This window comes from Carcharhinus amblyrhynchos, chromosome 18, assembly GCF_965287045.1.
Source record: "Carcharhinus amblyrhynchos chromosome 18, sCarAmb.v2.hapA, whole genome shotgun sequence".
Lineage (NCBI taxonomy): Eukaryota > Metazoa > Chordata > Chondrichthyes > Carcharhiniformes > Carcharhinidae > Carcharhinus > Carcharhinus amblyrhynchos.
The window spans coordinates 32,665,693-32,678,513 of record NC_137341.1 but is presented as its reverse complement, the minus strand read 5'-3'; the positions used below and the strand labels follow the sequence as shown (position 1 = coordinate 32,678,513).

Here is a 12,821-nt window from a genome sequence, read left to right as displayed (position 1 = left end):
GTTGTCATTTCAACAGCACTTTGTATGTTTAACCACTTTCACTTGATTACAGTCCATCTGTTGAGAAATTTTGCAACTGACAATAATCATAGAACCATAGGTTCATATTACACAGAAGGAGCCTCATTATGCCAATGCTGACTCTTTGAAAGAATTATCCAATTAGTCCCATTTCCCTGCTATTTTCCCACAGCCCTGCAAATGTTTCCTTTCCAAATATAGATCTAATTCCCTAATTCAACCCAACCCATTGGCATCAAATAACATCAATCATATTTACTTCAGCAGACAAGCTAATTAGACCTTCATAAACAAAAACATAATTTTGACACTGTAACAATGAAGGAACAGAAGCTTATTTATTTTTAAAAACTCTGAATCTTCTGGGTCCCTGGCTGCCACTTTAAAACAAAGTCTGCTGGCCAGGGTAAAAATTTAAAGTTGTGAGATTATAAATTCCACAGTCTAGTGGAAATCTGCAAACATCGAGTCTCACTGTAATGTAATAAATTTGCATCCATTCAACCTGTGGATTTGAACTCCAATATTGGCTAAGGAGACTCATTTAGGATATTATGAAGTTAGATTCAAATGAAAGGTCTTGTCAGTGGGTGGGATTTTACAGCTTCACTCATCTTGAAACTGTAAAATCCTGCCTGAGGTAAATGGACCTTTCACTGGTCCGCCCCGTGCCTGCTCCAATTCCCATGGCAGGTGGGGCGGTAAAATTCCGCCAATGTATATATACACTCAAGAGATTGAGCACAGCAATGCATAGTCCAGTGAAACACCAAAATGCAGTCTTGGGGGAGATAGAAGTGGGTTCCATCCTCTCCCAGTTATGCTGGAATAGGTGTAGAATTGGCCTCAATTCACCTTTGAGAAGATTGAAGAAGTGTATGTGAGGTGAAAATACCCAGCTCAAAGCCACAATCAGTACACCTTGGATTATATAAACACGGAGGATGAGTTGGGCAGTATGGACACATTCCTAAATGCAAAATACTTAGGTTACTTCTGGGAGCAACAAGAAATGCTGTACCTGACTGGAAATCCCAATTTGAACAGCAAGTCACTGCTTCACACTCTCTAACAACCAGCTGAGTGTAGCAATGACTACCCCAAGTTGCAGAATATTTACCTACTAACCTTTGGGGTGAGTAGACTGTCACCAAGTGTATGAAATAGAGTGACTGGGGTTGTGGGTGAGCAAGGAGGAAGCAGGATAGTGAGCTGGAATTTCACACTCTCAGAAAGAAGTTACCAAAGACTATTTAGTGCAATACAGGTGGTCTTCTATTGGGTTTGGATTTCCTCATACAAGGATGGAGCTGTAAAAATAATCCATGTGTAGCCATGCATCCCAAACCATCAAGTGTATCTCTATACAATGAGAACAGGGAAACTAAGAAGCTCCTTCACGAGGGCAGGAATGTGTGCCCCTGTGAGGTGAGGACAGCTGCCAGACCCAAAGCAGTGTGCTTTTTGTGGTGAAGGTGGTTCACCATTCACGCCACAGCTCACCAAAGTAATTAAAGTATCACTGTTACACTCAGTTATGAGTTGTTCCCAAGGCCTGGAATTTCACAAGAACTTCAGAAAAAATTATTTTACTCTAGTGATACAATTTTCTGAATCCATCATGTAATCCCATAACAAGCCTGATCATATCATAATCTTTATTCAAGGAAAACAGCTTTGAAATCTGGAGCATGACTCAGTGGCCACAAACACCCAGCAGGACAGGCTGAAAGCTGCTGAATTTTGTTTTTGAAGTAACTATAATTGGGTAATTTTCGACACACAAAATTCTCAGTAAGATTAGTAGCCTTGAATTTCGGAATTCCTTCAAAGATACTCTGAGAACCAAGTTAAATGTTGCCATGTTACAGATCAGTGAGGGTCAAAGAGAGATAACAAATTAATTATTTAAATGGGTCTGCTAACTATCCTAGGATAAAGAATGGCTGAGAGAAGGGTTACTTTCAAGTTTAACGTTAAGATGTTAAAGGCTGAATGGTAGTCTTAACCAAAAGTAGGGATTTCCAACACAAACTCTTTCCAGATTGATGTTCCAAGATAGCTTTATGTATCTGTGAAACTTTCTCATTGAAGAGGAAATGCAGTCCCTGTGTTTATACACTGTTCCATTGACAATCAGAGAGCTGGAGAACTGTGTCATTTTGTGAAGCTGCTAATTTTAGCTGCCGGCAATTTGCACTCACTGCCCAACGTCTGTTCAGAGTGTGATGAGCGACTGGAGGGCGCCAGGATATCCCGATCCAGAGGCAGGAAATGCCTGTTATTACCTGTTACGCAAGCTGAGCCTTGAAGCCCTGCAGAGAGCCTTGTCTGAGGCCCAGGGAAACTAAAGTCTGTTGGCAAAAAAATCACTACACCACAAATCACTCAGCGACCCACTGCAGTTGAGCGAACAAGCACGTTGCCACTATGCATCAATTTATCACAGTTATAATTTTGGAAAAAATTATATTAGAACAGTTCATTTCAAATGGGGAAAAGAGACACATGATCAGAATGTGAATTGAGCCTAAAAGGTTTAGAAAATTTGATAATAAGGCTATTCTCAAGCAGTTTACCCATTCAATGCCAAACATTAACAGCATAGCACATGGCAGGTAATGGCTTCAGGAAGCACTGCATATGAATTCAGCTATTCCAATTTCTTTTTCTTACTGATGCTCAATCATTTTGGTTACGTATAATTCCCAAACATATTTTGTGAAATATAACACCTGTAGGTGCCAACTGGTATACTATCCTCTACCTATACTAACAACTGTACATGTGCCACTTTTATAGAACTTGGATTCTGCATGAATAGAAACAATGCTAATTAACTGGCTGGAACATGAAGTAAAGGCAAAACTGCAAGAGGAGGACAAGAGTTCTGAATGACATAGCAGGGGTACTCGTAGTTCTCCATTCCATGTGGTCCAAAGAAACTAACTCAGATCAGAAAATCCCCACTGGTAAAAACAATCAGAGCTGACCTAGGAAATTGGAGCTCTGGTACAACTTGGTACACTTGCATTTGGTAATCAGGTCAATAGGAGAATGGGATACACTAGGACCTGGTAAATCAGGGCAATGGGACAATGGGATACACTAGGACTTTATAAGTCAGGTCAACAGGATACATTAGGACTTGGTAAAATCAGGACTTTGGGACAGTGAGATACATGAGGACGTGGTAAATCAGGGCTATGGGACAGTGGGGTACACTAGGACTTGGTAAAATCAGGACTATGGGGCAGTGGGGTACACTTGCCAATTCCTGTTGCATTAGGATTCTGTGAAATAGAACATAGAACAGGTCAGACCCTTTGGCCCACGATGTTGTGCTGAACATGACACCAAATTAAACTAATACCTTCTGCCTGCTGTTGATCCATATCCCTCTATTCCTTGCCTCTTCATGTGCTTATCTAAAAGCTCTTCAAACATCCCTAACGTGCCTGCCTGCACCTGACAGCGTGTTCCAGATACCTACTACTTTGTAAACAACTTGCCCCTCACATCTCCTTTGAACTTTCCCCCTCTCACCTTAAGTGCATGCCCCCTTCTCTTAGGCATTTCAACTCTGGGGAAAAGATTCTGTCAACCCTATCTATGCCTCTCATAATTTTATAGACTTCTATCAGGTCTCCCCTCAGCCTCCAGAGAAAACAACCCTAGTTTGTCCAAGCTCTCTTTATTGCTCATACCCTCTAATCTAGGCAGTATCCTGGTAAAGCTCTTCTGCAACTTCTCCAAAGCCTCACATCCTTCAATGCAGTACTCTAAATGTGGCCTAACCAAAGTTTTATAAAGCTGCAACATGACATCCTTTGAATTGATTTCATGAACTTTTATAATTAGCTAATTGATTAGTTGCTAATTCACAGGCCTTCTGCCCTCAAGTTTCCTAGGCACAGGTTCCTTGCAGTACATGTCCCTAGCATGTATTTCACCATCCTTGTGACAATCTTTAAACAGCAGGAAGGAAATAGCCACAATCCACCGTCAGGTTCCCATATCACGCAGCTAAAAACATACAACCCACTGTGGACAGACCGGATGGGATAAATTTTATTGGACAAAACAATCTTTCCAGAAATAATTTGAACTAAGAGAATATGGAGGGGCTTATTTATTTGTAACACACACACACACACACACACACACACACACACACACACACACACACACACACACACACACACACACACACACACACACACACACTCTCTTCCAGCAAACTGCACCTGTAGAATGCATTAGAGCAGAGCAGAAGAATTGCAATTGTGATTACTGCGTTCTGTAACAGCGCAAAACCATGATTTCATAACAATATTTAAACAACTATTTAAACATGCTGAGTCCACTTGAGGCCAGACCTTTTATGCTCCCAGGATTTTCCAACCCTCAGGTTTGACGTGAATTACGTCAAACGGAGACCAGGCGTGATGGCCATACTGGGAGGCCATTGAAGCCCCTGGTGGTTGAGGATATGGCTGGGCATTTTCCATCTGGCAATGCCAATCTGGCACTGCCAGGGTACCGGGACAGCATCAAGGGGGCTGGGGCATGGGGGAGTGGATTCTGAAGGGTCTAGGGCATGGGAGGTTGATGAAGAGGGGGCATTAAGTGTGGAGGTCATGAAGGAGGTGTCACAAAAGCAGAACATGAAGAGTGGAGGTCATGGGGGGGGGGGGGGGGGGGGGCACAAAGAGGGTGGTCATGAGGGTGGCATAAAGGTGGTCCCATTGGGAGGTTCCCAATGCCGGCGATCTTTTTTGGGGAGGTGGGCGGGTAAGCATTCTTTCAATGAGTTTGTGTGTGTGTGTGTGTGTGTGTGTTGGGGGGGGGGGGCGGGGGGGCAGCCTGATGTCCAAGGGGAGAGGGAGGGGATCCTCAATTTCAATCTGAGATCAGGGTGTCCTTTAAAAATAGTGCCCGATCAATGTAAAGCTGGACTTGCTGGCATGTTTAGGCCTCACTCCTCTCAAAACCAGTATAAAATTTACCACTTTCCCAAGATATGACTAAGGTAAGATTGTGATCTGATTCATGTTGGCATATCTGCCACAAATCACACCGGTTTTCTTGCCCAAAATGACACTTAGGGGCCGACTTTAAGCCAGCATTCTCTGTCTGCAGGAATGGCTGCGCGCACTCAAAATCTGGAGCTGGTGGGGTGGCCTGAAATACACAGCGGGACTGCAGAAGGCTCATTTTAATACATTAGCATGTCATTAGTGAGCACTCTTTCCAGGACCTCCCCCCTCACTGGATATTCAGCGGGCACAGGGGTGACGTCACACTGGCACCATTTGCAACAGGTCTATAGAACTGTGAACCAGATGCCTTCACCTCTGAGAAGGGGTTTCAGAGGTGAGTACTCAGGCAGCCAGAACCCTCTGCAGCGTGCTCTGCTCAGGCGGCACCAGACTTGGGGGACTTGGATAGGTTCAATTTAGAGCCAGGGATAGGTGTCCCAGGACTGCCATTTCGGGGACAGGGCTCGGGACAGGTCACTTGCAGGCCTTATTTATCCTTCATGTCGGAGCACCCCTGGAATGCAGGCAGCACTTTCTGTGTGCTCCTTCCTGGGTTCCTGTCCATATTGCAGCTATTGTGTTCTTCCTTAGTGGGAGCTCGCAAAAGGGTGAGAGGGACATAGCACTGCCATTCTCACACTCCACAGGAATGAGGGGCTGGGTGAACACAATGTTTCTCCCAAGCTTGGTGGCATGAACCGACAGGATGGAGGCTCTGAGAGTGAACAAAGTTAAATTTATTCATCTGCGGGTTTGTTATCCCCGACTTGATTCCACATAAAGCAGCCATAGTACATTTTATAAAGTTTAAAGTTTATTAATTAGTCAGAAGTAGGCTTACATTCACACTGCAATGAAGTTACTGTGAAAACTCCCTAGTCGCCATACTCCAGTGTTTGTTCGGGTACACTGAAAGAGAATTTTTGCATGGCCAATTCACCTAAACTGCACATCTTTGGACTGTAGGAGGAAACCAGAGCACCTGGAGAAAACCCACACAGGCATGGGGAGAATGTGCAAACTCCACACAGTCAGTGACCCAAGCCGGGAAGCAAACCCAGGTCCCTGGTGCTGTGAGGCAGCAGTGCTAACCATTGTGCCACCATGCCACCCACTGCATATCACGTACTATATAAATGCAAGTTGTCGCTGAGAGAGCTTTGGGTGAGGGGATCTAGAGAGGGAGAACTGCGCGGAGATGGAGGCTTTGGAGAGTTTTCTTGGACTAAATTGAGGGTAAATAGCAAAGCTGGGTCAGATAGAATATCTGAGCCTACGACAAGGTGGTGGCACAGTAGGAATTCTTGCCTGATTTTATTCCAGACATCAGGAAAAGACTGTACACATAATATATTATGTAGAATCTGGTCAGTCAATCTCCAATGTCTGGCAGCCAAATCCACACACAATTCCTGTAAGGTTACATGTTTACAGGAGTGGGACTCAAGTGACAACCTGTTCTGCGAGACAAAAACTGGCATATTCTTTAGAACAGGAAACTTGAACTTGCTCTTCAAATGAAAGTTAAATAGTCCCTTCTCACACTCCATTATCTGCTTCCTTCCACAGTGGAAGGAGTATAAGATGCTGTATCTTGAAGGTTGGGAAATGAGGTTAAATAATCATCACTCACTCAGCACTAAAACGAAAATAGGCTTCTACAGTCTGTCATATTTCATGTTCTGTTTAAAATGAGAGGAACTATGATAAATTTCTTCACTTTTAAGCCCTGATAGTTTGAAGAAAACGTGTTTAAACCAGTTGCAGGTGGCATAAGTGAGAAAAGCTGGCTTGGCTTGTTTGAGGAGCTGCATTCCGCATTTAAATAGAAATTCATTTGCTGTGCTGATTCAACTCAGTTCCCATAAAGACAAGTTTCTGCTTGTGATGCAATCCAAATCCTGGCTCATAAATTGATTATTGGTTTGATTTGGTTTATGGAAAATCATCATGGTGGCACAGTCGAATTGCAATGATAATGCAAATAATTATAATTGTATTTATAATTCATAACCTAGTTAAAAATGAAAAATAAATTTAGCAGAGAATTCAGAAGAAACTTCTTTACCCAGAAAGTGGCAAAAACGTGGAACACACTACCATATGCATTAGTTGAGCCAGTTGAGCGCACGAAGGAGAAAGCAATAGAAGAATATGCTGACAAAGTTACATTATGAATGGTGGAGGATGCTTGTGTGGAGCAGAAATACCATCATGGACCTCTTAGGCCATGATGTACACAAGCCCATAACTAAATTAAAGGTAAATCGTGTTTAATTAAGTTGATTAATTAAACAACTTGATTGAGTTTTTGATGAGGTAATGAGAGGGTTGATGAGCATTTGTGGCTGATGCCATGCTGGTCATCTTGAGTAGCAGGGTGGGAAATTTCCACGGGAGACCAAAATAGGAACATCCAGCCGGTCATACATCTCCCAGGCTATTTTTTTTTTTAACGTGATCAGCCTTGCGCCGGAGAAGACAGTAAGGCTGATTTTAATAGTCATATCAGAATTTAAATATGTTTGGTGAACCCCAGATGCTATTGTCCAGGCATACTTAGCTCTCTGGATTCACCAGTATAGGTTATTAATGGTGAGGTTCATAGTTGATCTCCAACAATGGATACCACATGTAATGGAGACCACTGAAGCCCCCCCAGCCTCAGGGCCAGTGAACACAGGGCCAGTGCCAGCCTGGCAACCTAGTACTGCCCACCAAGCATCAGGCGGTGCCAAGGGAGTAGGGCTTCATGGGGCAGGGTTCGACGGGAGGGGGAGGAGAAGGTCAGTAGGAGGGGAGGGAAAGGGGAAAGTCATGCATCGGGGGGGGAGGCACTGGTGATGGGGTCACAATTGGGGGTATAAGCTGATTGAGAGGCAGGGGGAGAGTCAAAGCCAGTGATTGCAGGAGACGGGGCAAGACCAATGACCAGGAGGCCAGTGATTGGGAGAGGTGGGTGGCAATCAGAAGGGAGTCTGTAGAAGCGGGTGTCTGTGGAGGAGGGTGCTTGTGAAGGGGAGGGCATGTCTGTGGGAGGGTCTGTGGGGGAGTGGAGGCAGATCTCCCATATACTGTGTAGATTTGCACACAGTGGGCAGAATTTTCCCAAAGAAATTGTAAGGGGGTGATCTTACCTTCTAGCCCCATCAGTCGCTGGGTGGTGCAAGCTGGTAGTATTGCAAGAGAGGCAAAAAATTCGGTTCACACCTGATTTCTCACCTCTCGTGATCTTACCGGCACCAGATATCCCATTAGATCAGCCTCACACCCTTGTAATTCAATGCAAAATAGAATTTAAGTATTACAAGTGGGCTCACTTGCCTTAGCAGTGAAGATCCTCATGGTGAGGATCACGTTTGGTCCTTATCAATGGGACCTGTCATGGTGGCTTCGCCCATAGGACTGGAGGCCATTGAGACCCCCCCAGGATGCACCCGGCAGTACCATCCTGGCACAATGGTTGTGTCCACCAGGCACCACACAATGCCAAGGGGTGGGGTCTAAGGGGGGAGGCTGGGCCTAAGGGGGGCAGGTGAGTGGCACTGTGCACTCTGCAACCGGCGATCGGGGGTTGGGGGGGGGGCATGCTGCGCAATCTGCAACTGGCAATCAGAGCGTGAGGGATCGGACAGTCCATGTGAGGGGGTTTTAGGCCGCAGATACAAGTTATAGCTAGGGGGAGGCAATGACAGATCCCTCTGTCCTGTCCTATTGCACAGTATAGATAGAAATCTACACGTGCGCAATGGCACCCTCTACTACAAGCCACTGGCTTTTGGGTGAGCTTAGGCCCCATCCCCTCTCCCTGCAGAGTGTGGTAAGATTCAATTTTTAACTCAAACCAAAAAAGTGGCATGATTCACTTCTGTTTCCATACTCGTTCAGCGCTTAGAATCTTTTTGGTAAGATCACCCCCTAAATCTCACAAAAGTCTGAAATCTGGAGAGTTTAAATTTGAAAACTGGAGCTTAGGCTCCACTCCCCCTCTTTATCAGTGTGAAATTCCCTCCTGCCAAAAAAATTGATAGTGTGTGGGAAAATTGCACATGGCAGTTCACTGAGAATACTGGAGTAAAACTCTCGAATTTTCAGACTTTCCTGACACTTAGGCGGGAATTGTATCACTGTTCACCCAGTGGGATTTTCCCATCATGTTGCAGTTAATGGAGATTTGGCTGGCCACCAAATTCTCCGCCCTTGCTGCTGTGGGAGCCTGGCATAAACAGCAGGTAAGATCATGCTCTTAGGATTCCTTGGAGAAAATTTCACCCATGAACTTCCAAAAGACATTTCATAAATTATCACATAATGGGCTTGTACCAAAATTAATGCCCATGGAATAAAAGCAACAATGGCAGCATGGATATGAAGTTAGCTAAGTGACAGGAAATGCAAGTTAGTGGTTGATTTTTAGATTGCAGGAAGGATATAATGGAGCTTCCCAAGGGTTAATACTAGGATCACTGCTTTTCTTGATCCATATTAATGTCCTAGCCCTGGATATACAGGGCACATTTTGAAATTTGCAAATGACACAAAATTTGAAAATATTCTGAATTGTGAGGAGGACAGTGATGGACGTCAAGGAGACATAGCCAAGCTAAAGGAATGGGCACATGCCTTGCAGATGAAATTTAATGCGGAGAAGTGTGTAGTAGTAGCGTTTGGTGGGAAGAACAAAGACAGGCAATTAAAAATAAAGGATACAGGGGTAAATGGGATACAGGAATAGAAAGATGTGGGAGTATATGTGAACAAATGTTGAAGGTGACAGGGCAGATTGAGAAAGAGATTAAAAAGGCATATGGGATTGAGGGGCTTACAAATAGAGGCACATGCCAGAATTCTACCACCTCACCCGCCATGGAATCGGAGCGGACAAGTGACGGACAACGGAAATGTACGTTGACCTCGGGGCGGGATTTTCTGGTCTCGCTCGAGCGAGGCTGTAAAATCCTGCCCATAGTGTACAAAAGCAGAGAAATTATGATGGAACCTTATAAAATACTGGTTGGGAAAAAGGTATATGGAATCCTGGGTTTTATAAATAGACAGTATGAAGTATAAATTGACTATTGTGTCCAAATCTGAGACTGCACTATAGGAAGGATGTGAAGGCATTTAAGACAGCCAAGAAGAGATTTCTGAGAATGGGTCTGGGGAAGCAAGATGTTAGTAATTGAAGATAATTTAGAGAAGTTGGGGTTGTTCCCCTTGAGATAGTTGAGAGACTTCATAGAGGCATCCAAAATCATGAAGAGCCTTGACAGAGTGCACTGTCAGAAACATCCTATTGGCAAAATGGTCAAGGATCCAAGGACACCAATTTAAAATGATTGGCTGTAGAAACAACAGTGACATGAGGAAAACCATTTTATGCAGCCAGTGGTTAGGATACACTGGCTGATAGAGTGGTGGAGGCAAATTCAATTGTGGTTTTCAAAAGGCAATTAGATAAGTACCTGAAGAGAAACAAAATGCAGGGTTATGGGGATAAAGTTTTAAGTTTATTTATTAGCCTCACAAGTAGGCTTACGTTAACACTGCAATGAATTTACTGTGAAAATCACCTAATTGCCACACTCCAGCGCCTGTTCAGGTACACTAAGGGAGAATTTAGCAAGGCCAATACACCTAACCAGCACATCTTTTGGACTGTGGGAGGAAACTAGAGCACCTGGAGGAAATCCACATAGACACAGGGAGAATATGCAAACTCCACACACACTGTGACACAAGCTGGGAATCAAACCTGGGTCCCTAGCGCTGTGAGGCAACAGTGTGCCACCATGCCACTTTAGGGCAAAGGACTGGGACTAGCTGATTTGCTCTTGCACAGAACTGGCACAACCATAATGGGATGAATGGCCTTCTTGTGTGCTGCAATTATTCAGCTACTTCAGAAGGCACTCCCCAACTGTAATATGGCTTTATTTTCCACTGGATGGCTAGTTATGTAGAATCTGCAGTTATGTAATGAAGTTGTCTTTTTGTTCAATCTGACAGCAATGGGCTGCCCTTTTGTTGGCATCTGTTGTCATGATAAGTTGTCCACCCTGATCTGGTAAGTGCAGTCTGACCATATGGTGCTGTTAGGGTCTGGGAGCGTGTGCCATTCATATTTCTCGTTGTTGGAGTTCATGCAAAGGGCCTGTGAAAGGAAATGACTTGCCTCAAATGAATAATTTTATTTTGGGCTCTGTGGTGGAAGCTCCAATGTTGGTTTCCTGCCATCACCTGATGAATAATTGTTCCACTGAGAAGCAGCAAAGAAGCTCAGAGAGTAAAAGGAGGAATGCATCAATAAATATCCGAACTGGACCATGATTCTCACACTACAGGAGGTAGCAGGCAAAAAACACCAGGAAGGATTTAGGTAATCTAGCGAAAGCTGAATCATGAAGGAAAGAAAAGATAAAGAAAATTGTTATAGTTTCAGAAAATACATGGGAACTTAATAATAATAAGCACAGTTTAGATCTGCTGTGAAAATGATACCTACAGTAAGTCCATTTTGAAACTTATCCACTCACGCCACTGATCTGAAGGAAACTAGTTGAGTAATTGATTGCAAAACAGCATAATGCTACACCTTGTGTTGATGGCAGTACTAGCCATTGGAAAGGCAACCATGACTGGCAGATGTTCTCTCTCTCTCACAAATATGAGCTGGTTAGAGATTATGCAAGTGTCTTTCCACCAAGTTGGAACTTGGTGTAGACCACACTGAGACATAATGATCCACAGTATTCTAATATGCAACCTGAGCTGCTGATGGCTTTGTAGAACTTGACTACTGAACTGGGAACAGGAGATACATTGCAATAATGAAAGACTATGTCAACTTGTCATGGGAGTCAGTCTCTAGGCAGGATACCTGTTAACCAAGAACCAGAATGGGGCTACAGTGAGAATTAATCAGGCCAGCTAAATCAAAACTTAAGCTGCAATGAGAAGACTGTGTTGAAAATGTCACAATAACTGTACCAGCCTAAACTGCAATCAGTTGGCAGAAATATATAAACAATATTTAAATGTTGGAAATATGTCATCCAGCATGTTTTCTGTCACTTGCATCATGGCAATACTGTATGCCAAGAATTCCTATGTGTCCAGACCCAACAACTGGCATGGCAGTGGGCAGCCAGCAGTGACGAGGAAGAGGAAGATTTCTGAGTTTAAAGGCTGTGCAATATATCACAGGAATTCGATTGCCTTTTGGGCTCCCAGCACTCAGGCCACCAACCACTCTATGCTGTGTTAGGCCTTCACCGGTTGCCGCAACTGTCAATGATACCCCCATGCAGATGTATTAGCCAGCCAGGGTCTGGGAGCTAGACAAAATTACACTGGTATGCCCAAGGTTACATCATTACCCATGGTCAGGAATGAATCACAACTCCACTGCAAAAGAAGATTGTTGATGTTGGTACAGCATGGTTGAAAAGGTAACCATTTTCATGTTTTTAAAGGTATAAAGAATTCAGAAGACCACATTGGATTCCAGCCAAACCAATAGAGCGGGAAAAGGGTACAGCAGAAACTCACTGGAATTCTACCAGAAATCAGAGTATACAGTTATGAATAAAGGCTTGAGAAATTGAGTGTTTTTTCATTGGACCAGAGAAGATCAAAGACTATCTAAGAAACTTTCAAAATTAAGAAATATTCTAAAAGCAGCAGCAGCGAAAGGTTGTCTCAATTGGCTGAGAAATTGGTAACAAGAGAGCATAGATTTATGATTTCCACCACAGG

At 43.8% G+C, this 12,821-nt stretch overlaps 2 protein-coding genes across 6 annotated transcripts in view; one reads left to right on the top strand and one right to left on the bottom strand.

Annotated features, from left to right (window-relative positions):
* The window catches only part of ift140 (intraflagellar transport 140 homolog (Chlamydomonas)), a 114,147-nt gene that overhangs the window by 40,986 nt on the left and 60,340 nt on the right, over positions 1 to 12,821 (bottom strand). The gene's annotated exons all lie outside the window — the stretch shown is intronic.
* The window catches only part of tmem204 (transmembrane protein 204), a 35,758-nt gene that overhangs the window by 18,439 nt on the left and 4,498 nt on the right, over positions 1 to 12,821 (top strand). The gene's annotated exons all lie outside the window — the stretch shown is intronic.